General features: G+C 42.1%; 1 protein-coding gene across 1 annotated transcript in view; it reads left to right on the top strand.

Annotated features, from left to right (window-relative positions):
* Positions 1–25,801, top strand: part of RHOJ (ras homolog family member J) — an 84,465-nt gene that overhangs the window by 33,328 nt on the left and 25,336 nt on the right. The window lies entirely within an intron of this gene.

Raw genomic sequence — 25,801 nt, 5'->3', positions numbered from 1 at the left:
TGTGTGACCCTCTTTGCACACCTGTGTCCTTAACTACATAACAGACCTATACAAACTTCAAAGAGTCATCTATGACCTCCTTCATATTGACTGTGGAAAGTGCAGGGCCAAATTCATGTCTACCTCTTATGAGTCAGTGTAGAGGAGCTCAGATGGTGCATTTTGTATTACATTTTGTTTGCCTTCACTTAAGTTTTCCTTCATTAATTTTATTTTCACCTGATTTTCTTACTTGAAAAAACTCTTTTATTTTTTTTTTGACCAGCCTCTTAGACACTTTCTGGAAAAAGTATAATATTGGACATATAAAGAATAAAACTGAACAACTTATCAATTATTAATAAATAATTGATGCAGTACAACCTAACATCAACTCACTGAATAACTGAAAACAAAACATTTCTTCATCACCTCAATCACATCTATGGAAACACTTAACCCAAAAAGCTTCCACTGAGTTTTAAAGAACTTTGTATGCTATAAGGTACTCTCTCAGTGCTGTCATTTGTCAGCATTACTTTTCTTACCTTAGAGTCATCATGATGTAAGCTTAACAATGGGAAAAAGTTCAAGATGGCTTTGCTTCATTGGGAAAAAAGGCAAAAGACTCAATTGGCTTCATCAATACACAGTATATATTACTGAGAAAAATATATTTTTTAAACTGTCCAAGTCTGACCTAAGTATAGACCAGTGTATAAATCTGGGCCTATGATCTATTCATGGGCAAATGCTTATAAATCAGAGGGTTTAGAAAAGGTAAGATCCATATCCACCAATGGGAGGGATATCACAGAAGTATCCAGATATCCAGAGTGACACACAGTAGCTCAGACCATCAGAGACATCGAAAGAAGGAAGTGATTAGAGCCCAGCCTTTGAATTTTATAGACCTGGATTCTAATTCTAGTTTAATCAGCAATTCACTGTGTAGCTATACACAGATGATATGTAAACATTTCATAAAGTCAAAGGAGGCCCACCCCATAGTTAGTGCAAGGATCCATACATAGTTAAAACAGGGATTTCCCATGTTTCAAAGACCCAGTTTAGGACAGTCTTAGCCTTCCTTCCTCCCTCCCCTCAGCTCTCTGCTGGCAACAACCAAAGGAACTGGGCTGAACTCTGGGAAAGGGCCCAACCCCATGTCTGTTTACTATCACCTTCTCACATACTCACTTTCCCCTGCTGCTTTCTCCTCATGTTCTTACTTCTCACCACTCATCTCTAACCCCATCTTTCATCTTGGTTTTCAAAATACTTCTCTTTTAGTCTCTCTTCTAACATTTCATGTGTAAGCTTTTAAAAAGCACAGCACGCAATAAAAAAAATCAAAAAGTCTTAAGTGTTTAGGAAAATTGGACTTAATAATGAAGCCAATGACATCAAGAGCCTGGTAAGTGTCCAGAATTTTCTTCAGAATCTCTACAGAAACCACATACTGCGTAAAGCCTGGGCTTTGAAATCAGACCAACCTACATTCCACTCGCAGCTCTGACTCTTACTACTAGTGTGTTCTTGGGAAAATTGTCTAACTTGAGACTCTTTTTCCTTAACTGTTAGATGATATAATTCAGGTAAAGCTCTTTAGCACAGTGCCTACATAGCAAGCATTCAGGGAATGTTAGCTAGTATTAATCCTGTTAGTGTCCTCCTCCTATTTCCCTCACCTCGTTTTTCTTTCACCACTAAGATTCAAGGTACATTTTTAACAATTTTCTTCTATAACAATATGTAGTGTAAGAAGGTAGAGGAGGTGAAAGGGGCGGGCATACATAGAGATGGAAGGAGACTTGACTTGGGGCGGTGAAACACAATACAATATACAGATGGTGTATTATAGCACTTCACATCTGAAACCTATGTGTTTCTATTAAGCAATATCACCCAAATAACTTCAATTTAAAAAAAAAAAAAACTTTCTACTGCTTTTATATACATTCATAAGAATTCTGCTTTATTATGTGCTGTTGTGGACTAACCTAAAAACCTAAACATTGAGGGTTGAGGGGGAATAAATTCCAAGTTGCAAATTCTGCTTGACAAATTCAGATCACAATCTGTTTACAGGTTTATAAGAGAAGATTTAGAGTCAGCCCTTGTGGAAATAGAGTGATAAATTCCTTTTAACTTTTCCTCTGGGTTGCTCCCAAGCTCTATGTCACAGGTCTGGAGGCGGAATTAGAAGGGGATTCAGAACAAGGCTGGGCTCAGAAAGAATTAGAGATAGTAATCAGAGAGGATCCCAATAGATATATGGCTCTTGGCCTGTAAAGTTTGATGAAGTGAAGATAGAGTAACCAGATCGAAGACTAAGCAAAAGTTTATGTAACTGTGTTGAGATAATACACTGAGGTTCTCTCAGTGTGGACACTCAGGATTACATTGTCCCCTTTGATCCTCAACAAGTTTCTTAAGCAATGGAATTACAAGGGCCCGTTCTATAGTTAGTACAGAGTTCTAAGGCAGCATCTTCAATGGTGATTAACTGCTCACCAAATTTATCTGGATTTCCAAAGCATGAAATGTGAAATTAAAAATCTTATTCTTTGCAGACTCTACCCACTTTTTTTCATTCTGTTTCTGCTTCCCTCTTTCCTGCAAGCCAAGAATCTAGTGTGTTCTAGTGAATAGGTGAGAGAGAGAGAGAGAGAGAGAGAGAGAGAGAGAGAGAGAGAGAGAGAGAGAGAGAGAGAAATCAGGAAAGGAAGAAATGATATTTTCATTGTATATTGTCTGGGAAGAGACTATATAAGATTCAATTGGCAAATACAAACTATCTTTTTTCCCATTTATAAAAATTAATTGTCTCTTTCTCATATTTGAATACATCCTTGGGTAAAAGTCATCAGAGAAGTCGGCGGTAGATCTTTCTTTTGCTGTTTTCTCACCCACATGTTATGAGTGAAATGAGACAGATTTCTTATGTAAAGTATCTTTGTAGCCCCCAACAACTTAGGATATAACAAGTTATAGTGTAGTCCATGGATTAGACCTATTTATCTTTTGATAAGTGTATTGAAACACATGAACATATTTTCTTTCATAATATGGTGATTCTACAAATTCAAATATAGGCAAAGTGTTAATAATTTAAGTCAAAGTAAAGGTGATTAAATGAAGTGAATCATTTGTAAAGCTGAGGAAATAATAAAATACTTCAGTTTGGGAAGTCACTGACTTACATGCCTAGATCTGAGTCAGGTTTCCCTTGATACTAGTGTTATGGAAAAAGGATTTGCTCTTTCCTGTCCATCCCATAGCCAGATTTATTACTTATTACTGATCTTTCCCATGTTAGCTCTTTTTGTCATTGTAAGTAGTCAGAAGGAAATTCCATATTTTGCTATTTTAAGTAGATTTCAGAGTCGGAAAAACAATAAAAGTTTGGCTTCTTAGATAACCGACTTTTCTTCTGCAAATACATAAGCTCAACACTGATTTTTTTTATTTCCTAACATTCTTCTCTTTTCTCTGTTTACCATTCATTCACTCAACAAACATTTGCTGTCGTGCTGGAGCCACAGTCCCTATATCATTGCAAGTTGCAGGGGTAGTCCTAGCTTCGGGTTGAGCTTTGTACTCGACTTGCACATCTTTCAGCCCTGCCTTCTCAGGACTGGCTCATTCTCAGGGAGATTTCTTTTCACAGCTCCTAAAAAGCTACCAGTAGCTCCTGGACCTACCTCTTTGCCCATTCACTTCCAACCAAAAAGAGGATCCATTCCCCTGTAGCTAAAATAAAGGAGCCTGAATTGAGTCTTGTTGATTCCAACTGGTAAGACTTGGTTCGTGAGCCAATTCCCAGCCAATTAATGTGATCAGGATATACATTGTAGACCTACAGTAATCACAGCTCACCGCTACAACCAGTCAGAGCCCACTGCATAATGCTGAGAAGCTCAGGGCACTTTTAGAAAACAGAGGGAGGTGTGAAATTGATGCTGGAAGGAACAAGATACATACACTATACTCCCTGTCCTTGCAGAACTGGTAGCCTCTGAAGAATTGGCAGGATGATGGGAACCCATCAGCTCAGTGCATGTGTGAACCAGTTCTGGCACATGAAGGCCAACAAGTGTGTACCCTGGGAATCTTTCCATAGCAACAGGATGCAGGCTGACTGTTCTGTTCAAAACTGCCACTGAGCAGCCACCATGTGCTCAAAACTGCTGGCCCCTGGCGGTGATTTAGAGATGAAACCTTTCAAGTCCAATTAGCCCGCATGTTGATTCATGCAGTGCCTAAGAATTCACAGTTATTTATAAAGTTCAAGGTTTCAGATAAATTTGGCAGGAGATGCTAAAATACAGTGTTTGCAAGGATGTTCGTTTCCTCAGCTAATTATGATTTAATTTTTCCCATGTAGAGCTCGCTAGAGAAAACTGTAAATAGTTGACTCACGTTAGTAGAAATATTCCGTCTCCAACTTGTTTATCATCTTGAATGTTGGATTTCATTCTAACTCACATGTTACACTACAGCATCAATCTACTGCTCTCAATCAGCGGGTCTTCATCTTAGCCACATCATGGAATCACTTGGGGAGCTTTAGAATATATCTGTGCCTAGGTCTCAGCCCCAGAGATGCTGTTTTCATTGATCCAGGGTGTGCCAAGGTAGAGAGCCATTGCTCTAAGCAGAACCTTGTTAGAGATACAAATATGTCTCTCCTAGGAAACATGCCCAATTTGCAATTGCAACTAATTTAAATGCTATAATCCATTAAGAAACAGTTAACATTGATTTAGGATTCAATCAAGTTTGGCAATAGGAAGAAATGTTCTCTGGATCATCAGAAAGCACCTATCTGTGCATGCTTTTGTCCCCGCCACCACATCACATCTCCATTGCCACCACCTGGTCTAAGCCACCATCACCTTCTCCCCTGGGCCCCTGCAATAGTCTCCCAATTCCCTCCTGTCTGCTGTCACATAGCAGCTGGAGTTGAGCTTCTTAAAATATAAATTATAACATGTCATATCCTTCCTCAGAAACCTTCAAAGGCTTTCCACTGATTATGCTACAAAATACACAAGCTCTCCAGGCCACTGTCTGCTCACTCCCACCCACCACCCCATTCAGTACATGTTGGCTACATTGACCTTTCGTTTCCTCCATCTTTTCCATCTCAGTGCTTCTGGATGTGTTGTTTCTTTTGTTTAAAATATTCTACACACACACACACACACACACACACACACACACACACCCCTGATCTCTTCTCACTGCACACACAAACATCCTTTGCTTGCTCACTTATTACTAAGGTCTCTCAACTTATATGTCACTTCTTCAAAGAGATTGTCCTTCACCCTTAATCTGAAGTGAGTCCCCCTGCCCTAACTGGTTTGGCTCAGTGGATACAGTATCTGCCTGCAGACTGAAGGGTCTCAGGTTTGATGCCAGTCAAGGCAGCTTATCGATGTTTCTCTCCCATCAATGTTTATCCCTCTCCCTTCCTCTCTGTAAAAAAAAATCAATAAAATATATTTTTTAAAAATAAAGTGAGTCCCCTGTCTTACACTGTCTTAGTGCCTGATTTTATACCTTCATCGTGTGGCATTACTTGTGTAGTAACTGGCTCCCCTCTAGACCATAAGTTCCCTGAAGCCAATGATGATTCTGTTTTGCTCACCCATGTATATGCCCCAGCACCAACCTTTGCCCCAACCCAGAGTAGATTTTCAACAAATTCTCAATGCCATAGGGCATGTGTCCTTATTGTAGGAATACTGTCAGAAATAGCTTATGAAGAAGACAACCCTATTTACTCAAAACAACTACATTCTGCAAGTGTTCTCTTTACAAAAACTCATAAGATAGAGTTTTTCACAGAATCAGTTCTAGGAATAGTTAGACTTCCTTTGAGTAACCAGTTGGTGTTTTGTTGCCATATTTCATAAGTCATTTTATTCTGATTTTGTGATTCTGCAAATCATTACCCGATTAGGCATCCCTCTTTGCTTTGACTGATAAGAAGCTCAGAGCCAAATGCTGGCCCTCCCCAAGCTCACCCGTGCCAGCTCCAGAACACTCTCACGATATGTATTTTGCATCTAATCTCCCTCCAGTTGCATCCAATACATCCTTCCTTTGTTTTTCTTCTAATCATATTTAATTATAATGTACTTATAACCCATCTTAAATACTCTCTAGAACTAAGCAAGACATAGTAATTAAATGAAATAGTGACAAATAAGTCACTCAAAGAAAAGAGATAATATCTATGTGATTAACTGTGTTTCAGGGGAGTCAAAAAATAACTTTTTTCCCTGCTTGAGAGAGAAAAAAAGAGTCAAACAGAAAAAGACCAGATGGGCTTAGGACCGTGGGTAACAGTAGGCTTCCTAATCCATCACAAAAAGCATTGAAAACAAAGGCCTAAGTATCCACAGAGAGAGAGCAGAGCTTTTACGTCCCTAGGCAGACAGACTTCAAAGGGAAAGTGATGTTTCCCAGTTACTGTTCCCAAATTTACCAAGCAGACCATTCTCCATGGTCTCCACTCCCCTGGGAGCAAGCAGGTCCAAGTGCTAACATTAAGTGATGCCCTTCACATGCAAACATTAAGCCAAGGGGAAGGATATCCTCTTCCTCAAACATCATCCACTTCAAAGCATGTATTTCCAGCTGGTAGATATTCTAGCATATAAACTTCCCTGTATTCATCTCCTACTGCTGCTGTAACAGATTACCACTACTTGTTCTCTCACATTTCTAGAGATCTGAAATGTATCTCACTGGGCTAAAGCCAAAGGGTACACAGAGCTGCATTCCTACAGGCTCTAGGAGACAACCTGTTTCTTGCCTTTTCCAGCTTCGGCTGCCCTCATTCCTTGGCTCATGGTCTCCTTTACACCCCTCGTACCCCTACTTCCACTCTGACCACCAAGTAATCAAGATAATCTCTTCAACTCAAAATCCTTAACTTAAATCATATCTGTAAAGTTCCTTTACTATATAAGGTTACCTATTCACAAGTTGGGATAATTAGAAGATGAGTAATTATTTTGCTTGGGGCGGGGGTGAGTATGGATTATTCTGTCTACTATTATCACACTAAGTAATTAGGTACCTGTAGAATGCCAAGGTATGAATTAGGCATGTGTTTAAAACCATATCAAAGAACTGTTACCAGTCCAGTACCAGCCGTTCAAGCCAATTCATGCACTCCAACATGAATTTCAAAGAAATGATATAAAATACTTTTTCATCCTGGAAAAGTAGTCCAGGGATATTTCTACAATTGATTTTAACCCTAAGAAAAATGTCACTGCTTCCTAATCAATAGCCCTCTAGCATGCAGCTTTGATGAAAGAAGCTATTTGCTATTCCTCTCTCTGATCCCCCAGACCCTCCCTGCCCACTGCTCGCCTGCTCTCTCGCTCGCTTGTTCTCTCTCTCTCTCTCTCTCTCTCTCTCTCATTTCCTACCTTCCCTTCATGCCTCCAATCCCATCCCAGAACTCCAGCAGCCCCTGAACAGGGATATGAGGATGGGATGAGACGCATGTCCTAACAACAGAAATGTGATGGGTAATATTTGACAGAGAAATTAGGAAATTCCCTAAAACTGTTTAAGATGAATTTGGCTGGATTTTTAGACAATTTTTCTAGTCTTACTGGTAGCTCTAGATTTTTTATATACATATTGTTTATTCTTCTTGCCTTTTCTTACTTTTGATCAAAAGGTCAAGACCTCTATAATTCTCAAGGTGAAAGTCCTTCAAGAATCCAGCATTATGTCATGCACATAACAAAACTTTTGTTATTAACTAGAGGCCCAGTTCATGAAATTTGTGCACAGGGGGTGGGGAGTTCCCTTAGCCCAGCCTGCACCCTCTCCAATCCGGGACCCCTCGAGGGATGTCTAACTGCCAGTTTAGGCCCAATCCCACAAGAGTTGGTTGAATCCCTGGATGCAGAGACTTAACTACAGAGTCAACAATTATAGGAAGATTTTCAAATGTGTGGGGATCAGGGCCTAAAACCCTGCCATTGTTCAAGGGTCAGCTGAACATGTAGGTCTTAGATACTAAAAACATTTTTTTAGTATTTTCTCTCACTGGTTCAGATCACTGCCCACTTCTCGCCTATCTCTGCTTCCCCCCAGCTATTTCTGCTTTTCCGTGTGGCAGCACTTATTGATGGGCTACTCTCTTCTCACTCTTCCTGGGGTCATATATCTAAGACAACTAGTTACAAATGCAGTACCTCATGGAGAACCAGAAGACCTGACCCTCAGACCAAAGTCTAAAACAGAAAACTTTTTGCTGACCTCTCAAGGATCAGCCAATGTGATGACTTAATTTATTTATATTTTTAAGCAAAACTAGATTTGTCTGAAGAGCTATGGTTAGTGTTCATTTATTCTCACTAGTTTTGTTTGTTTGTTTTTACTGAAATGTATTTGGCAGGTGTGCTTTGCTATCTTTCTCTCTGTTGCTTGGCTGGGAAGTCAGATTTGGAAGCAGTCTGCAGCTCTCACAATATTCCCCACAATCCTCCCGGCAGCATGGCGGTGTGAGTGATGATGGAGCCCCTTCCTGGAAGAGGTTAGGGTCAAAGGCTTGGGCTGCTCCCCTTGGGCCCTAAAATTGGCACCCTTAATGGCTGCTTTTGTCCCTCAAGACTGAATCAGTGTCATCTCAACTGGTAGTGCTGGGAACTAGCCAGACTCCATCACTGTCTGTCTTAGAGTGTGATCAAGCCAGGGACTCAATAGCTTTCTTTGTTTTCTAGGATTGATCACTTTCAATTCTACAATTGTATCCTTGGCATCCATGCCCGAAAGTATCTCCAGGACCTCCTGCTGTTATTCCTGAGTGCTAGGAAAGTTGCAAGTCTCCACAAACTCCTTCCCTTCCCCAATCCTCCCCACCCCAGCCTGCCAACTGCTCCTGGGATCCCAGTTAGAGATGTAGCAGTTTGGCATGATCCTCTAAAATGAATATCCTCCCTGGGGGTGGGGGTCATCTAAAGCTATCCATTCATTCAGCAAGTATCCGTTGAATGTACATTATTTTCAAGATAAGATGTTGGGCCTTAGAGGTTTGTCTTTGCGTGTACGGAGTTCACAGTTAATCATTTGCAGAACCTCGGTGTGTAGCGAACTGGAAAGAAGATAGATTTTGATAAGGGAGAAAAGGAAAGGAGACTAATCACAGTGCCAGAGAGGAGAAATTGGGGTGGAGGGAGCTTGCCTAAGAAGATAAACTAGTCTGACTTCACCATGTCCACCCAGGCCGTTAGGAGGCAGGCAGACAAGCAGTAGGTGCTTCCTGAGGTCCAGAAGCACACTTTTGTAAATTAGGTCACAGAACTCCAAAAAGATACTCAGAAATCCCTATATAGAAAGAAACACATTAGTTTTTATTATGCTCCAAGCTGCTGAGTACAACCTACTGAAATATTGAAATAAATGACTGGGAAAATCAGCCCTTTTTATGGTCTCATTTGCCCAAATTGCTTGCCTCCCTCCTTTACTCATGCTCTCACATTTTGAGGTCGATTTCCCCTCAGCGATGACCCAGGGGAGTGAGGCAACATTTTCCGGGCCTCAAAATTACTTGTTTATAATTTTGTCAGTTTACAGTCCTCTTTTTTTGGCCCAAGTCCCTTCCCAGCCTCAAACCTCCACCGCGGGAAGCGGCAGCCCTCTCTGCAGGCTTCCTGAGAGCAGATGCCTTGGGCTAGGACGCCTTCATTTCTGAAGACCAGTGAGTGGGCAGGTGAGAGCCAGCACACCTGCTACTGCTCAGAGTCTGTTCCTCCTGCACTGCTTTAGTGGAGTAAGTGGAGTAGACGGCACATCTGTCAACCACCTGAGGGGCTCAAAGAGCCACGTGTAAAGTCCCCAGTGGGGGATGTGCAGGAGGCAGCTGGTCGGTGTTTCTCTCTCATTGATGTTTCTGGCTCTCTGTCCCTCTCCCTTCCTCTCTGTAAAAAAAATCAATAAAATATATTTTTAAAAGAAGGAGGAGGAGGAGGAGGAGAAGGAGGAGGAGGAGGAGGGGGGGGGAGAGGAGGAGGAATAAGAGCCTTATCACTTATGTGTGGCCTGCAGATCAGTAGCTGAGCTGAGACACCACCCAGAAGTTTATTAGAAATGTGCTAGTAGATTCTCAAGCCCCACTCAGACCAACTGAGTCAGCATCCGCACTTCAACAAGATCCACCCTACCCATCATCCTTACCCACCATCCCTACTCACCATCCTCATGGTTCAAATGCACCTTCTAATGGCAGCAGGGGATAAAAACAGCTCCAGCCCTGCTTTCTCCTGTCTCCCACTCAATTGAAAGGCCACTACTCCACGTGCTATCTTTTCTGTCTCTATGTTTGAACCACATTTCTCGGTGGCTGAAGAAGTGCCTCTTGCGCTGGCTTCAATAAGGATGCCTCCTCCATCAGGAATAGAAGGGTGGTCTGTGTCATTGTTGAACAAGGCATTTGAAAATCATCTTCACAACTTATTCATCAGCTTCATGCTTCCACAGCTCATCCCTGCGTCCCTTACCCACCACACTATACATCAACTGGCACTGGCATCAGTTCTCACCTAAAAAGCCGTGACTAAACATATCCTTTTACTTGTTAAATCCATTTGTTAAACCCCTATAGTGGGCCAAACAATGTGCTAGACACTTGTCTTCTAGCTGAGAGCCTGGAGGTCAGACTGTGCAGTCCTATCACACAGCCCTTGTATTCGTCGGGGTTCTCCAGAGAAACAGAATCAATAGGATATGAATATATATAGGCAGAGACTTTTATTATAAGGAATTGGCTCACATGATTATAAATACTAGTGGGTCCAAATCTGCAGTGTGGCTGTGTCAGCAGATTCAAGGCCCAGGAAACTTGATGGTACCAATGGAGTCCCAAAGCAATCTGATGGAGAATTCATTGTTACTCTTAGGAAGGTCAGTTGTTTTTTTTTTGGGTTTTTTTCTTCCTTGTTCCAGGCCTTAAGATAATTGGATGAGGCCCGCCCATATTATGGAGGGACATCTGCTGTACTCTACTGGTTAAAATTTTAATCTCATTCCAAAACATTCTCACAGGAATTCCCAGAATAATGTTTGACCAAATATCTAGATACCCCATAGCCAAGCCAAGTTGACACATAAAATGAACTATCACAGCCTTATTAGAAATTCATGATAGGAAGGGGAGGGAGAGGCACCAGCATCACAAGGTGGGTCACCAGAATACAGTGAAGGTTATAGACATGTTGCTGCATCCTTCCTCCTAGGCCAACAGTTAGGTCTTCTGCAACATCCTTCATCTACCATTTTCCATTTATCCAATGCCCTCAATGGAGGCTAGGGATCAGGAGCATATAATTCCATGCAGAAAAGAATAAGCTAGACAGAAATTATGAGCATTTCTTTATCACCTAGTCCCAGGCATCCCTAATAGCTATTCATGAAAGAGCTGAGCCCAGGACCAGGCCCAATCACTCTTCCTGCCACAGCCAGTTCAAACCAAGACTTTAATATTCCTTCAGAACAGGTTTGGTTTTCCCTTTGGAGAGTGTCACTCTGGATAGACAGGAGACTCAGTGGAATCCTTTTTTTTTTTTCATTAGCTGGAAAATGGAGCTTTAGAAAGCTTAGAAACTTGACCCAACTGGAAAGAAGTAAGAAATGGTGCACCTTGAAAATTACTTCAGGTTTTTTCACTGTGCAGAATATAGTCAAACACTGCTGCAGTTAAATATTTTACCCTTTGTTCTCCCTGCGTGATCTACAATACAATAATAATCTGCTTTGTGTTGATATTTACTGCTGTGTTGCTAACAATTACCTAAAAGAGAAGTTGGGGTGCCTCACTGAGCTGGAAAAAGTTTAGCTAAATCAGAAAGCAGCTCTAATTAATACATTGCAGACCAGTAGTTTTATTGCTAGCTTTACCCAGTGGCCAGATAAGTTTCTATTGAACAAGTACAAAAAACATTTTATATAAACGTTAAAGGCACGTTTTAAAATTAAATACCCATTGCATTTTGAAGTTATTTATTAGATGTTCTTACAAGCTAATATCTTTTTAAAGAATCCTCATGATTGGCCACAAGCCTTAAAACACAAGAATTCTTGTGATCCATCTGCAATGTGTTAAGCAAGTTTATATATATATATATATATATATATATATATATATATATATATATATATATCCTGCTGGTGCCAAAAGCACACATGTGTTTCAATCTGTCATTGTCAATTGTGAATTTGGTTGACACTTCTATTATAGAGAAAGGGTGAATAGTGGAATTAAAATATTTCTTCTAGTTAATTTCCTTTCAATGTGCATGAATCCGTACACTGGGTCACTAGTTAAATTATAAATGCCTACAATCCTTCCCTTCCCTCAAACCCTCCCCGCTTCTGATGAGGAGAGAAAGTGTCTTTGGCTACTTAGCTTCCCTCTCTTCCAAAGCCCAAAAGAAGAGCACCAGTCACGTCCTAGTCTTTCTCAGGTTGGCAAAAAGAAAACTAAAATATTTACAGAAGGTGTGCTGGGTCAAGGCTGAACTAGTCTATGAAAAATACTGAGAAGTTTGAACCCCCCATTGGTGTCTTGCTCTTGCTCTTAAAGTCAGAATGGTTTTAAGGACTTTGGGTTGTTAGTGTTGTGTCCTTGAATGTGAAGCTATATTGAGACCATACCATATGGGTCCCCACTTATCTATTATATTTTTTAAATCTTTGAAAATGCACAGAAACTCTACTAGGTTAATTGTACCTCACTTAGAACCTAACAGAAAAAAAAAACATCAGCAAAACAAAGAATAAGAATTCAAAGCCGCTGAAACCGGTTTGGCTCAATGGATGGAGTGTCAGCCTGCAGACTGAAAGGTCCCAGATTCCATTCCGGTCAAGGGCATGTACCTTGGTTGCGGGCACATCCCCAGGAGGGGGTGTGCAAGAGGCAGCTGATCGATGATTCTCTCTCATCGATGTTTCTAACTCTCTATCCCTCTCTCTTCCTCTCTGTAAAAAAAAAAAAAAAAAAAAAAAAAAAAAAAAAAAAAATTCATTAAAGTATATTTTTTAAAAAATTAAAATAAAAAAGAATTCAAAGCTTCATATTGCTAATTCATTGACCCAGTTGACCCCAGGTGCCAAGCACTTCATGAGGCCTCCTAGCTTTGAATAATACTTAACATAGATTCTAATGGTAGCCAACACTTCACTGGCTCTCCTTAATAGGACTGGCTAGCCATGAACCTTACATTGCTGATAAGCATCCCAGAATTAAACTTTTATTTTTAGATGTTTGGGGGGGAAACAGTTGTTGGGAAAATATGTGAACAAGGACATAGAAGTGGTAGCTGTTGCCTTATATAAACTTTGAGAAAATAAATAAAGTTATAAGATGGGCTCCCAAATATTCACTGCAGAAAGAATCCAAGAACTGTTTTATCTCAAACTGTCATACATACATCCTTCTTGATTCATAATTAACCAGAAAACATTAAAAAGTAAAAAATATATATAGTTACAGAAAAGAACACCTATTTTGATTAGGGATATTAGACTAAAATAAGTGAAACAAAAAGAAAAAAAACTCACAAATACATAAAATGCTAGGATCCTGAGTAACTATCAGGAAGACAAGTAAGTATAATCTAAAATAACCACCACGCACAACTAGAAACAATCTCATCACATTCTCCAAATTAATCTTATAATACTGTGGAAAAGAAGTTATTGAGAGCAGAAGCACACACTCCAAATATTCACTTGACTAGTTCATCTTGCTAGGCCCAGACATTGTCAATAAAGGGCTATATTTAGAAGCAATTTACTGCTGTTGTCTTTACAGCTCATATACTTCTTTCAGTTTGCAGTGGATGTGTTTTTGGCAGATTCTAGCAACTTCAAATGCACAATATTTCCTTGGTACCTGGTAAAGCATTAGTGGTTCATCATAATTCTCTGAAAAAGATAAGCTGCTCTGCAATTTATAGTTTATAAATCTGCACTGCAGCAGGCCTGTTCATCACATGTTCTACTCATAAAAACACAAGGTTGGCCCTACAGGCTAACGTAAATCTACACAAGTCTAAGACAAAATCAGAGAGGACCAAGAATAAATGGTAGAAGTTAGGTAATGGGAGACAATTTAACTTAAATGTGATGACATTTAATCATATCTGTATATAACAGTAATAACAACAACATAACCTTTTTCTGATTTACATATACAATGTAGAATCTTATCTCCTACTATCTAGCATTATATTCCTCAATACTTTACCACATTCCTCAATATTCTTTAAAAAGTTACATAGCCCAGCCAGCATGGCTTAGTGATTGAATATCAATTTATAAAACAGGAGATTACAATTGGATTCCTGGGCAGGGCGCATGCCTGGGTTGCAGGCTCAATCCCCAGTGTGGGGGGTGCAGGAGGCAGCCAATCAATGATTCTTCCCTTATCATTGATGTTTCTATCTCTCTTTCCCTCTCCCTTCTTCTCTGAAATCAGTAAAAATGTTTTTAAAAGTTACATAGTAAGTTTCCCCATAACTGATGAGGACCAGTCACCAACTCTTGACAATCCAGGTTGTGTCCAGCTGTCAGTTATAATAAACAGTTGATGAACTGCCTTTACACGTATATTGTTGTACTTACGCTTGTATGATTATTACTGGGAGCACTTTGCAGAAAAAGGCTTGCTGAGTCAAAGACAGACCCACGTTTAGGCCTTCGATCTATTCCGCCAAACAATTTGCCAGAACACTTGAACCAATGTACGCTTCCTGGCGCAGTCTGTGAGTGCCGCTTCACCAGCACTGGCTATCCCTCACTGTCTTTGTCAATTTGACAGGCCAGAGATTTCATCTTGTTTAATTTGAATTTTTTTTACTCCAGAATTTATTGGCCCTTTGTTTATTTATTAGTTGTCTTTATGCTTTATTTGCTTCTGAATTATCATCCTTATTGACTAGTAAGCATGCTTATGTATCAAATATAATCACTCTGTCATGTTCCCAAACTCAAAAATCCTATCAGACTTACTTTAAACTTATTAATTGAGGGGCTGTAACATTCTTTACAACGCAGAGCTTCCCACCCAAGACCTTGAGCTGTTTCTTCATCTGTCTTCCTCTATGTATCTCAACCAAGTGCCTCCTGTGCTGTTTCTCATAAAGGTCTTGCACATTACCAGACACATTACAGCGTTTGTTGTTGTCATGAAAATAATACTTTCCATCATTTTTTCTAACTAGTTATAGCTGGTACCTGATAGAATTTTTATGAGCCTAATAATTCTTTAAGAACTCTTGGTAGGAACACATTATTCCACTTTTATAAACATGTGGTATTTGAATTTCCTCTGTGATTATTCCTAGACAAGAAGGGGAGAGAGTTGCTACAAACAGACTGCCTGCTTTTGTACTATGAGACAGATATAATCAGAAAAATAATCTCTCTGAAGGAGTTTATAAATTTTAAGTTTTTTCCTTCGTGTTGCTTCATCTATTATTCACAAAACCTGTCTAAAGTGGATGGGATACTATAGAGTAATTGAGTTGTTAGTCTCAGAATTTTAATGATGATGAAACTGAGGTTCAGATCTCGCCTGGAGAATCTGATAAAAATGCAGACTCTTGGCCCCTACCCCACACCTATTTCCTCTGAATCTTAGGGGTAGGGTGTGCAACCCCGGGAATCTGTGTTTTTAACTCGCTCCCCTGGTGGCTGCTATGGTGCATGTAAGATCACCAAGTCAAAGTGGAGGCTAAAACCTGAAGTTCCTGCCTCTAATTTAGGTATTTATCCTACCATCCCTCAATGGCAGCTGGATTTTTGTGAGTTCCTAGCCATATATGAACATGACTAAAGGAGCTTGCACTTTTTTTAAGATTTCTTTTTTCAGGGGATCCTGCAAAAAGTATGCTCTGGTTTGCAGACCACAAGCCTCCACATGCAGGCTTCATTTATAATGCAGTCACTTCTTCCCAAAGTCTCAATGAAAAGACAGCTCCCTGTACCCTGTGGCTGCCGCCAGGAAGCCTGACTACTATAACTTGCCATCACAGTGACCCTCAAGACACCTTGGCAGTAGCCCTGCCCCTAACCCTGCTTCACTGTCTTGGAGTTGGCAGCCCTGTAGCTGGTGAAAGTTGCCTGGAAAAGTGGGAAAGTGCCCCAAGCACAGAGGCCATTCAGGACAGCCACGTTTCCATGGCATCCCCTCACAACAAGCAGGCCAGCATCAGGGTAGGATGTCATCGTTGGTGACTCCATCCTGCCCCTTAGTGTCCAGGAACACTCATGGTGACCCGTTAGGAAATGCCAAAGATTAATCTAGAGAAAACAGATGCCTCAGAGAAAACCTCCAGTTTGGTTGACGTTTAATGCACTGTCAGTCTCTCAACCCCTATTTATGGAGCTACGTGCCCGGCCCATTCTAGATGCTGGAACATGAGAATAAATAAGACACAACACTTTATGGCCCCGTGGGCAAGCAAGCATGGAAGAGGGGCTTAAGGTACTTGGCAGGCATCAAAGAGGAGTTATGGAAGTGAGTTTTCCAGGTCATGGGCGTTTTCTAGGCTGACAAGTATAGGGAAAGCATTCTAGAATTTCTTTTCCCAAGAACATGGGACAGCTTAAGCAAAGGCATCATGAGTATGACAGACTGCAATCACTCTGGATTGTAGGACAGGAAAAAATAAGAGAGATCTGGAAATGTAAACCAGAAGCCAGGTTACAAAGATTGCGTACACTCTTGAAGGTATCTGAGTTGTGTCTTAGAGACGACAGAACCACAGCTGTGGGGCTGGTGGCAGTGAGGGAAAAGCAGCACAGAAGATGGAGTCTGGGGAATGAATGTAGACTGGGAGCCCTCTGTAATGGGGATGAGGGGCTGCAGTGAGATAACTAGAGATGGGAAAGAGGAGTTAGGTTCTGGAGATATAATATTTAGCAAGCAGAATTGCAGGGCATGGAGACCAAGTGAATGTTGAGGAAGGGTGAGGCCAAGCCTCTGAAATTCCAGGATGTGGATGTCATGGAATCATGGCTCTGCCTTCGGTTTGGCCCCACCCCCAGTCAGTTCCAAGTCCTCCCCTTCTCTTTTCCCCACACCTCTCCCTGCTCCCCTTCCATCACCGAACAAGTGCTGGCAAGGAAAGATCTTTCCTGAACAGCCTCCCACACCCAGAACCAGTGCAACTTCATTCCAGCAACCTCTGTTCCCAAGTGTTGTTAAGAAGCCATGTGCTCCGTATGCCACCTTACATTTGTGTAAGCTTTGGTGAACAAAATTTTCATATTCATTATTTCCTTTGCTCCTCAGTAAATTCCATTCTGCCAGGGGGAAAAAAAAATGGAGACATAGGGAAGCTGTGGCTTGCTCAAGGCCCCAGAGTTATTTCACAATAAGCTGAGGGCTCCAACCAGTTCTTCTGTCTTAAATTCCGGGTGGTTACAATTTGGAATAACTACAAACCAAATGCCCTGTCGCAACAGGCTTACCTAACAGATCAAAGAAACATGACCAGGGAGGGAGATGCGTGGCAGACGCATTACCCTGTTCACATGCACTCCCATTACTGCAGGACGGATACCCAGGCCTCACAAAAGCAAGCCCTCAACTCAGAGTCTGAACAGATTTTCAGGAAGCCTATGAGATTTTCTCCTCAGTCTTTGTTCTATAGAAACATGTCAAACAAGACTTCCCTGAGCCACAAGCAACTTTTATTTCACACACAACACACACACACACACACACACACACACACACACACACACAGGCTGCTGCTCAGAAAACAAGAAGCATTCTTAGCAAATAAAGGAAAAGAGCAGGCTGAGGTGAGCCATGCTGATGAGTAAGAAGGGTTTCAAACCACATTAAGACCACGTATGTGGGATGGATGTGACCTCACCAGGAAGGAATTCGCCACCATTCCTGTTTATGAAAATGTATTGTTTATTTCTAGTTTCATGCTGGTTCCTAACTTATTTTAACTTGAGGGGGCTCTCACCCCAGAGGCCTCTTACAAAACGGTTCCTTATAAAATGTTCATGCATATTTGGTTCCTTATAAAATGTGCATGCATATTTGCAAGGTTTAAGCCAGGTCACAAACACACACAAGCTGCCCCTAGAGTGGACACTGGAGCCAGGTGAGTCAGTCCCAGACAAGATCTTCTAGGAAGGAAGCAGAGCAGCAGATGAGGGTCAGTACAGAGAGGGATGGGTTGGGGGAGTGGGGAGGTGAGTGGATGCTGCTGAAGAGAGCCAATCAGCAAGTATGATGAGGTTCAGGATTGTGAGTTTCCATTTAAACTCCCCATTTCTTGCCACACCCTAGACACAGAGAAGCTGCTGTGACGATTACCCCCTGACTTCTGAATAACGTATAAAGAGTTTTATGCACCTTTAGGGTAAACATGATTTGTTCATTCTCAGGTGAGAGGGAGACATACAGAGTTGCCCAACATCTCCCCAAATGAGTAGCAAAGTAGGGACCTGAATTCAGGCATGGAGAAAATTTATCTGAAACTTGGATATAAGACCAAGAGCATGCAATTGTCCTTCTAATGTCCGATGTCCTGCTGGGGCAGTGTTTAACTCCCTCCCCCAATACGTAACAATCTAGGGCAATATACCTTCATTTGATTCTACTATTAACTAAAAGCTTAGACTTCTAAGCTTTTAGAAGCTGCATGCTAACTTGTAAATCTTGTTGGGTACAGATGCCAATAGTTACCGTTTAGTATAAAAGAAAACACAAAAGGCTATCTTTTCCACAGGACAATAACCAGCTTTTTATTGAATGTAGTCATCATATTCCAACATTTTGCTTTTTAAGAACCCGTCGATGCCTGCTTCCTCAAAATGCCCTTTGAACAAGATTTACCATCTTACTGGTCCTCTCATTATTGAGTTAATAAATCTTGGACATACCCTCATCCTGTATATTCCACGAGAGTCACGTTTTAACTTTCTTAAAATTCTATTTCTCGCTATGTCTATAATCTAGTGTTTCTTCCTCCAAAATAGCACCTTTACGGTACTACATCCACACACCTCATCAGGCCTGCCTCATTCTGCCTGCCAAATATTGGGTCGGCAACTAAGTAATTGCGGGTTTCACACATATATGGCTTCAGTTGAATTTTTAGGTTTGCAGACGTAGTACAAATGTAAAACACATTTTGTATTTGATAGTTGGCTATTCAGCTGTTAATCAGTAAAAAAAGTTTTTTGATCTGTTTTGTAGTTTTTGTTTGGCGTTCGTTGAAAAATGGAAAATCAAAAGAAACATTTTCGTCATATTTTGCTTTTTTATTTCCGCAAGGGAAAAATGCATCACAAGCTCATAAAAAGTTATGTGCTGTTTATGGTGACGAAGCCTTAAAAGAACGGCAGTGTCAAAATTGGTTTGCCAAATTTCGTTCTGGTGATTTTTCACTCAAAGATGAAAGACGCTCTGGTCGTCCAGTTGAAGTTGATGATGCCCTAATCAAAGCAATAATCAATTCGGACTGTCACAGTACAACACGTGAGATTGCAGAGAAGCTTCATGTATCACATACATGCATTGAAAATCACTTAAAACAACTTGGCTATGTTCAAAAACTCGATACATGGGTTCCTCACGAACTGAAAGAATCACAGTTAACGCAACGCATTAGCAGCTGCGATTTGCTAAAGAAACGTAATGAAAATGATCCATTTTTAAAACGACTGATAACTGGCGATGAAAAATGGGTTGTTTACAACAATATCAAGCGGAAAAGATCGTGGAGCAGGCCAGGTGAACCAACTCAAACAACATCAAAAGCTGATATTCATCAAAAGAAGGTTTTGTTATCAGTTTGGTGGGATTACAAAGGAATTGTCTACTTTGAACTCTTACCACCCAACCGAACGATCAATTCTGATGTCTACATTGAACAACTAACGAAATTAAACAATGCAGTTGAAGAAAAGTGGCCCGAATTGACAAATCGAAAAGGTGTTGTATTCCATCATGACAATGCAAGGCCACACACATCTTTGGTCACTCGGCAAAAATTAATGGAGCTTGGTTGGGATGTTTTGCCACATCCACCATATAGTCCTGACCTTGCACCATCTGATTACTTTTTGTTTCGATCTTTACAAAACTCCTTGAATGGTAAAAATTTCAATAATGATGATGATGTCAAATCGTACCTGATTCAGTTTTTTGCTAATAAAAACCAGAAGTTTTTTGAACGTGGGATTATGATGCTGCCTGAAAGATGGCAAAAGGTCATTGATCAAAATGGGCAATACATTAAATAATAAAGTTATTTAGTTCCATGAAAAAATTGTCTTTGATTTTCTTTAAAAAAACCGCAATTACTTAGCTGCCGACCCAATAGAATACACTCGACATGAGTGATGCAGTCAGCTGGCTCTATGATGGGAAGAGAAGGGCGCTTCGCGGCTTCCTCCTAACTGGCCTGACATTTCCAGCCTTCGAGTTTTCAGGGTTCATCATATATTCACAATATTGATTTCAAAAGCCCATTCTTGGCAGCTGAGAAGGCCAGCCCTCCAGGCAGCAAGGAAGGGGCTTTGAGCCAGTTTCCTATTGCTGCTGATGGGCTAGGCGGGTTGGCTGGGCTGGTTTACAAATGACCAACCCGTCCTTATCCTGCAAATGACATGCGGTTTTGTGAGGTGGCCGACATGCTGAGGGGAGTTAAGTTCTCTCTGGGTGAAAGAAATCAAAGTCGGGGCTTACGTTTCACTCCAACTCACAGAAGCCACTTCAATCTGCACAGAGGAGAAACACAAGGAAGCCAAAGGTTTACAAAGAAGGCCTTCATTTCACATCCTTAAGGGGTCACTGACAACTTTTCCCACTTTGTGGAGAGAACCGTCGGAGCATGTCACGTGACCCACTCTCTTGAAAACCTCTCCAAACTCGGAAACAGCGCTAACAGTCTGAGAAGAGAAGGTGGCCTGGGATTTTTAAGCTTGACCACTGTCTGCCAGGCAGATTTGCTGGCTGCAGGCACTTCCCAGCAGTTAGTGCTTTGCCGGGAGCCTCAAGCTGCAGGTCTGCACAGCTGGAAGGACACTCCTCTGCCTGAGTTGCCCCCTGGTGCTCCATTTCCGTGTTCAGCGTCTACTACACCTGCCAGGATGTGTGCTGCGAACTGTGTGGGACATGGGGTATGGGAATCCTGTCCACGGGGGTCTTCCTGTCCAGCGGGAGACATAAGACAAAGATCTAAATATAATAGCTACCCTTTAGGATAGAAAGTGACCGGTAATTCACAAATATCAAGACCCTACTATGTGCCGGTTAATGTGCACTGGGCATACAGTGGAGAGCAAGACAGACTTGTCCTTAGAAGAGGTTTAATAAGCATTTGCTGGCGGAGAGAAAAGAACAGTTGTTCGTCACCCGCTACGGATGGGCCGGGCTGTGTGCCAGGCATTTTCTCACTGAATTTCCTTCTCACAAGTCCTCACCTCGGTAGGCCACGGTGTCTCCATTTCTAACAAATAAGGACGCAGGGGCTCGGAGATGTTAGGTTACTTTCCCAAGGCCACGCAGACAGCGAATAGCAAAGGTGGGATTGTAATGAGACCCACCTGGCTTCAAAGAGCCTGCCCTTTCGACCTCACTGCATTCACTGTTAGCATTTTAGGGCACAGCTGCCTGCTGTGCTACTGTGGCTGATTCACTTCCAAACGGAGGGGCCTCAGAGGACGCTGCAGCCTGTTGGCAACAGTAAGGCCTCCGCTGCTGGTCCGAGATAAGGGCTCGCAAAGCCATTTGGACAACCCACATCTGTGATTAACGCTCGGATCTGTCTCCGGCTGTCCCTAGATGTTCTCTAGCATCCACTGTGCGATCCACTTATCTCCCTTCCGATAAAATGGGGGAATGGAAGGGCAGAGAAGAGAGAATAAACGTGATTTCCAGAGACAGGGGCACAAGCTCTGCTCCCTTCCTCTCGATTCCTCCCGCAGAGCTGGCCAGGCACACAGAGGAGACAGACACTACCCAGGCAGAGCTGAAAATCACACCACTCCCACCCCAACATGTCACCCTCCATCTTCCCACCATTTGCCAGAACCCAAGGAAAATGTTTTCATTCCTTCTCTTTCAGTTTCTTGGGGAAGTGAGAGGATAAAGAGTGAGCACTAGGGGCTTCCATTGATAAACAAAGCCTTCTGAATAAAGGCTACATTCGTGAAACAGCCCCCTGGTCGGAAAACTGCGGCTTGTGAGCCACATACAGCTCTTTGGACCCTTGAGTTTTTAACAAAGGCCAGTTTAGGAGTACCCTAATTAAGTTAATAACAATGTACCTACCTTTATAGTTTGTTTAAAAAATGTGGCTCTCAAAAGAAATTTCAATCCTGGTACTGTTGACATTTGGCTCTGCTGAGTTTGCCGACCACTGGTCTAGCCCCACCCTGCATGCCCACCTCTTCTGCCCAATCTCCCCATGCACCATAGGGAGCTAGGGCGCCACCCCTTGCCCACCCCAGCACACCCTAGTGGCTCCTGCACCACCCTCATCCCTTCTGCCAATGCACCTTGGGTAACGTGTGACCATCCTGGGGCCTGAGCTCACACACCTCCTCCGGAAAGCCTTCTCTGACCGAGCTTCAGCAGTGTGCATGCGCACACCCAGCAGGGCCCCCTCGGGTGTCCCCACGCCCCACAGCACGCGCACACACGTGTACATACACGCACGCACGCACGCACTCACAGTAATATCTCTCTGCGAGCTCCCACGCCTCCACGCTCCCTGGCATGGAGTTTACTATGTTGCAGGGTGCCCACGCCTTGCTGGTAACCCCTCCTCTCCAGTCGGACAGTCTTCCTACTCCCAATAATGAGGACCAGGAGCTCAAACACCCTGCAGGCAGGAAGGCCTGAGAGAAAGGAAGGCTCTCCGGCCGCAGCCCACCCTTCCTGGGCTGGCGCTGGCCCCAAAGCTGCCAAGGGAGGGAAGGGTGAGGCCTGAGGACAAGCAGGCTGGAGGGCATAGTTCTCTGAGAAAGCCAGAGCAGGAGCTTCAGGGCTCCAGCGGCAAAGGTCAGGGCCATTGCTCAGGAATATTTGCGGTTCTCCGTGGAGCCCCAGGGTGACTCGGCTACTAGGGCTTGCGCCACAGGAGGCTCTGGGCCTGTAGGTCGTGGCATGGTCCAAGGGGGTCCCTGGAACAGCTGCCCCCGACCTGCATGTTCTGGGCTTGGTAGAGTTAGGAAATTCCTGGAAATGGCTGGCTTTCTTCCCTTTGCTCCTGATCCATGACTAGGTAGTGAATTGGCCACGAAAGAAAGCATGTAATCAGATTTCAGGAACATACAGCTGGACTTAAGCAAAAGCATTCAGGAAGAGAAAAACAGAGCAGGACAAAGAGTTCCAGGCCACACCAACTCACCTTCACTTCCACCACTAGCCTGGCATTTGGAGAGAAGTAAAAATGTTTAAAGTCCCTTCTGTCAGTGTTGTCACCAGGGTTGGATGGAGCCAGGTTCACCACTTAAAGTACACATTTAAAAGCTGAGTGGCTGCAGCGATGTTATCAAGCTTAATACATGTTGACCTGTACAGATTTAAAAATAAAATAAAAAATCCCAGTGTTTGTGGAGGCAGTGCTTTTAAACAAGTGCTTTGCGAGAAAGGAGCCACTTAAGAAGTACTTTGCATACATGTAGCCCATCAGCCTGAAAACAAATAAAAGTAAAATCAATACGAAATCAGCTACTGAGCAGCAGGCTGGAGAATTTGGCTGGCATATGTTGGAGATAGGGTTTTAACCATTTGCACACCATAAGCGTCTATAGACGCAAGCAGTGGACTTTTTAAATTAAATTCAAAATATCGTGGTAGTTAACTGGTTAAAAGGTTGCTACTTCAGCCCTGGCTGGGTAGCTCAGTTGGCTAGGGTGTCATCCCTGATATGCCAAGGTTGTGGGTTTGATCCCCAGTCAGGACGCATAAAGAAGCTACCAATGCATGCATAACTAGGTGGGACAACAAATAGATCTCTCTCTAGCTCTATCGCCCTCTCTCTCTAAAATCAATACAGTGGTGCCTCGCATAAAGAACGCCTCGAACAGCGAACGCTGCACACAACGAACTTCGTTTCACACAACGAAGTCGCCCGAGCTTCCACGACCGCTTTGCCCGAGCTTCCACAACTGCTTCGCCCGAGCTTCCACGATCGCTGCCGATGTATTGCATCCTTCCTCGCAGGCACTGCAGGCAGTCGTTAGTCACTGCGCTCAACTTAAGCACGTATCGCGACAATCGTTCTTCATTACGAATTAAATCACGCACGTATCACGGCAGTCGTCCTTTTAAGTTAAACTCAATATTTTTTTTATATCATGGCTTCTAAAAAAAGCAGGAAGGTGATTATGTTTTTAGATGTATCTAAATAAAAATAATAACAAAAAATTTATCTTTTTTATGTCATCTTAGCATATTTTATGCTACAGAACGAATTATTTTTTTTAACATGTATTGTTATGGGAAAATGCGTTTCACATAACGAACTTTTCGCATAACAAACTTGCTCCTGGAACGAATTAAGTTCGTTGTGTGAGGCACCACTGTAAATAAAAATAAAAGATTGCTAATTCAGTTTCCCTTTCATTTCCTGCATAGCTAATGGAGGCGTCTTTCCATTGTGTATGCAGTTTTTAATCAAATAGGAAAAATCACATTCTCCTTTATTATTTTATATCCTTTTTCCAAAGAGAAATCAATTTTTTTTTTTGAAATCTAAGTTTGCTCTTTCTACTCACCAAGAGAAGTGTATTATGCATTCAATCTGCTCAATCTCAGTTTAGTTTCAAGTTGAGACTTTATTTCATTTCCAGACATGTACAGAGTGGATGGTATCCCTCTATTCTCATTTTTGGGTACAATTGCTTGGCAAAGCAGTAAGCCTGCTGGGTAAATCAAACTCTCCACTTTTCACTCTACATACACCTTTAGGTATGTGAAACTGAACCCATACAACATGTCCTCCTGCAACTAAGGTTCAAAAGTGTAATGAGTCAGTTGAGCTAAAGCACGGAATATTCCATTTAAGAAACTTTTTTAAATAAATATGAAGTCCATTTTGTTTATTTGCTTTGCCTTAGAGATTATAAAATATGCAGGTGGGTTAATATTCTTTGTTTTGGAGGTTTTGTTAACATTTCAAAGACAGATAAAAACAGATTTCTAACAGAGAGAATGCTTATACAATTCTGTGTCCTGAAAGGTGGCTCAAACAAATGGAATGAAAAAATAACCTAACCAATAAAAAGTTCAGCATTTTTTTCCCTTCAGAAGTTTGATATCCTAGGGCTTAATAAGAATCAATGAGAAGTCTACAGAGTGCCTTCAGGTCATCAATTAATATTCATCTTGATATCATTGTAATTAACCTAGTTATTAATAACAGGAAAAGAGCGAAGGGAAGGCCCAGTTTTATAGGCATGTCATTTGGGCAGCTTTGCCAGGAAGCTACAATTTTACACTTCCAGGGGTCCAGCAAGGGAAGATAGATAAATGCCCGTAAAGTTGGGATGACATAGGGAGGGTGCTTTCCTGTCAGTCACACCTGGAATAGGTCATTGGCCAGAATGGGTGTGGCCACTGCAAGGGCCAGAAATTCAGAATATGTAATCCCCTGAACAAAGAAGTTCTCTCTCTTTGCTCTCTAAGGACTCTCTTGTGGGGCGGGGCAGCGGGGGGGGGGGGGGGGGGAGGGGGGGGTAATGCTCTCTTGACTCACCTGCATTTGCCCCACACACAATGAATTAATCGACTGAAACT

Source organism: Pipistrellus hanaki (assembly GCF_964339955.1).
Source record: "Pipistrellus hanaki genome assembly, chromosome: 1".
In the NCBI taxonomy this organism is placed as follows: Eukaryota; Metazoa; Chordata; class Mammalia; order Chiroptera; family Vespertilionidae; genus Pipistrellus; species Pipistrellus hanaki.
This window is presented reverse-complemented; position numbering and strand designations above follow the sequence as displayed.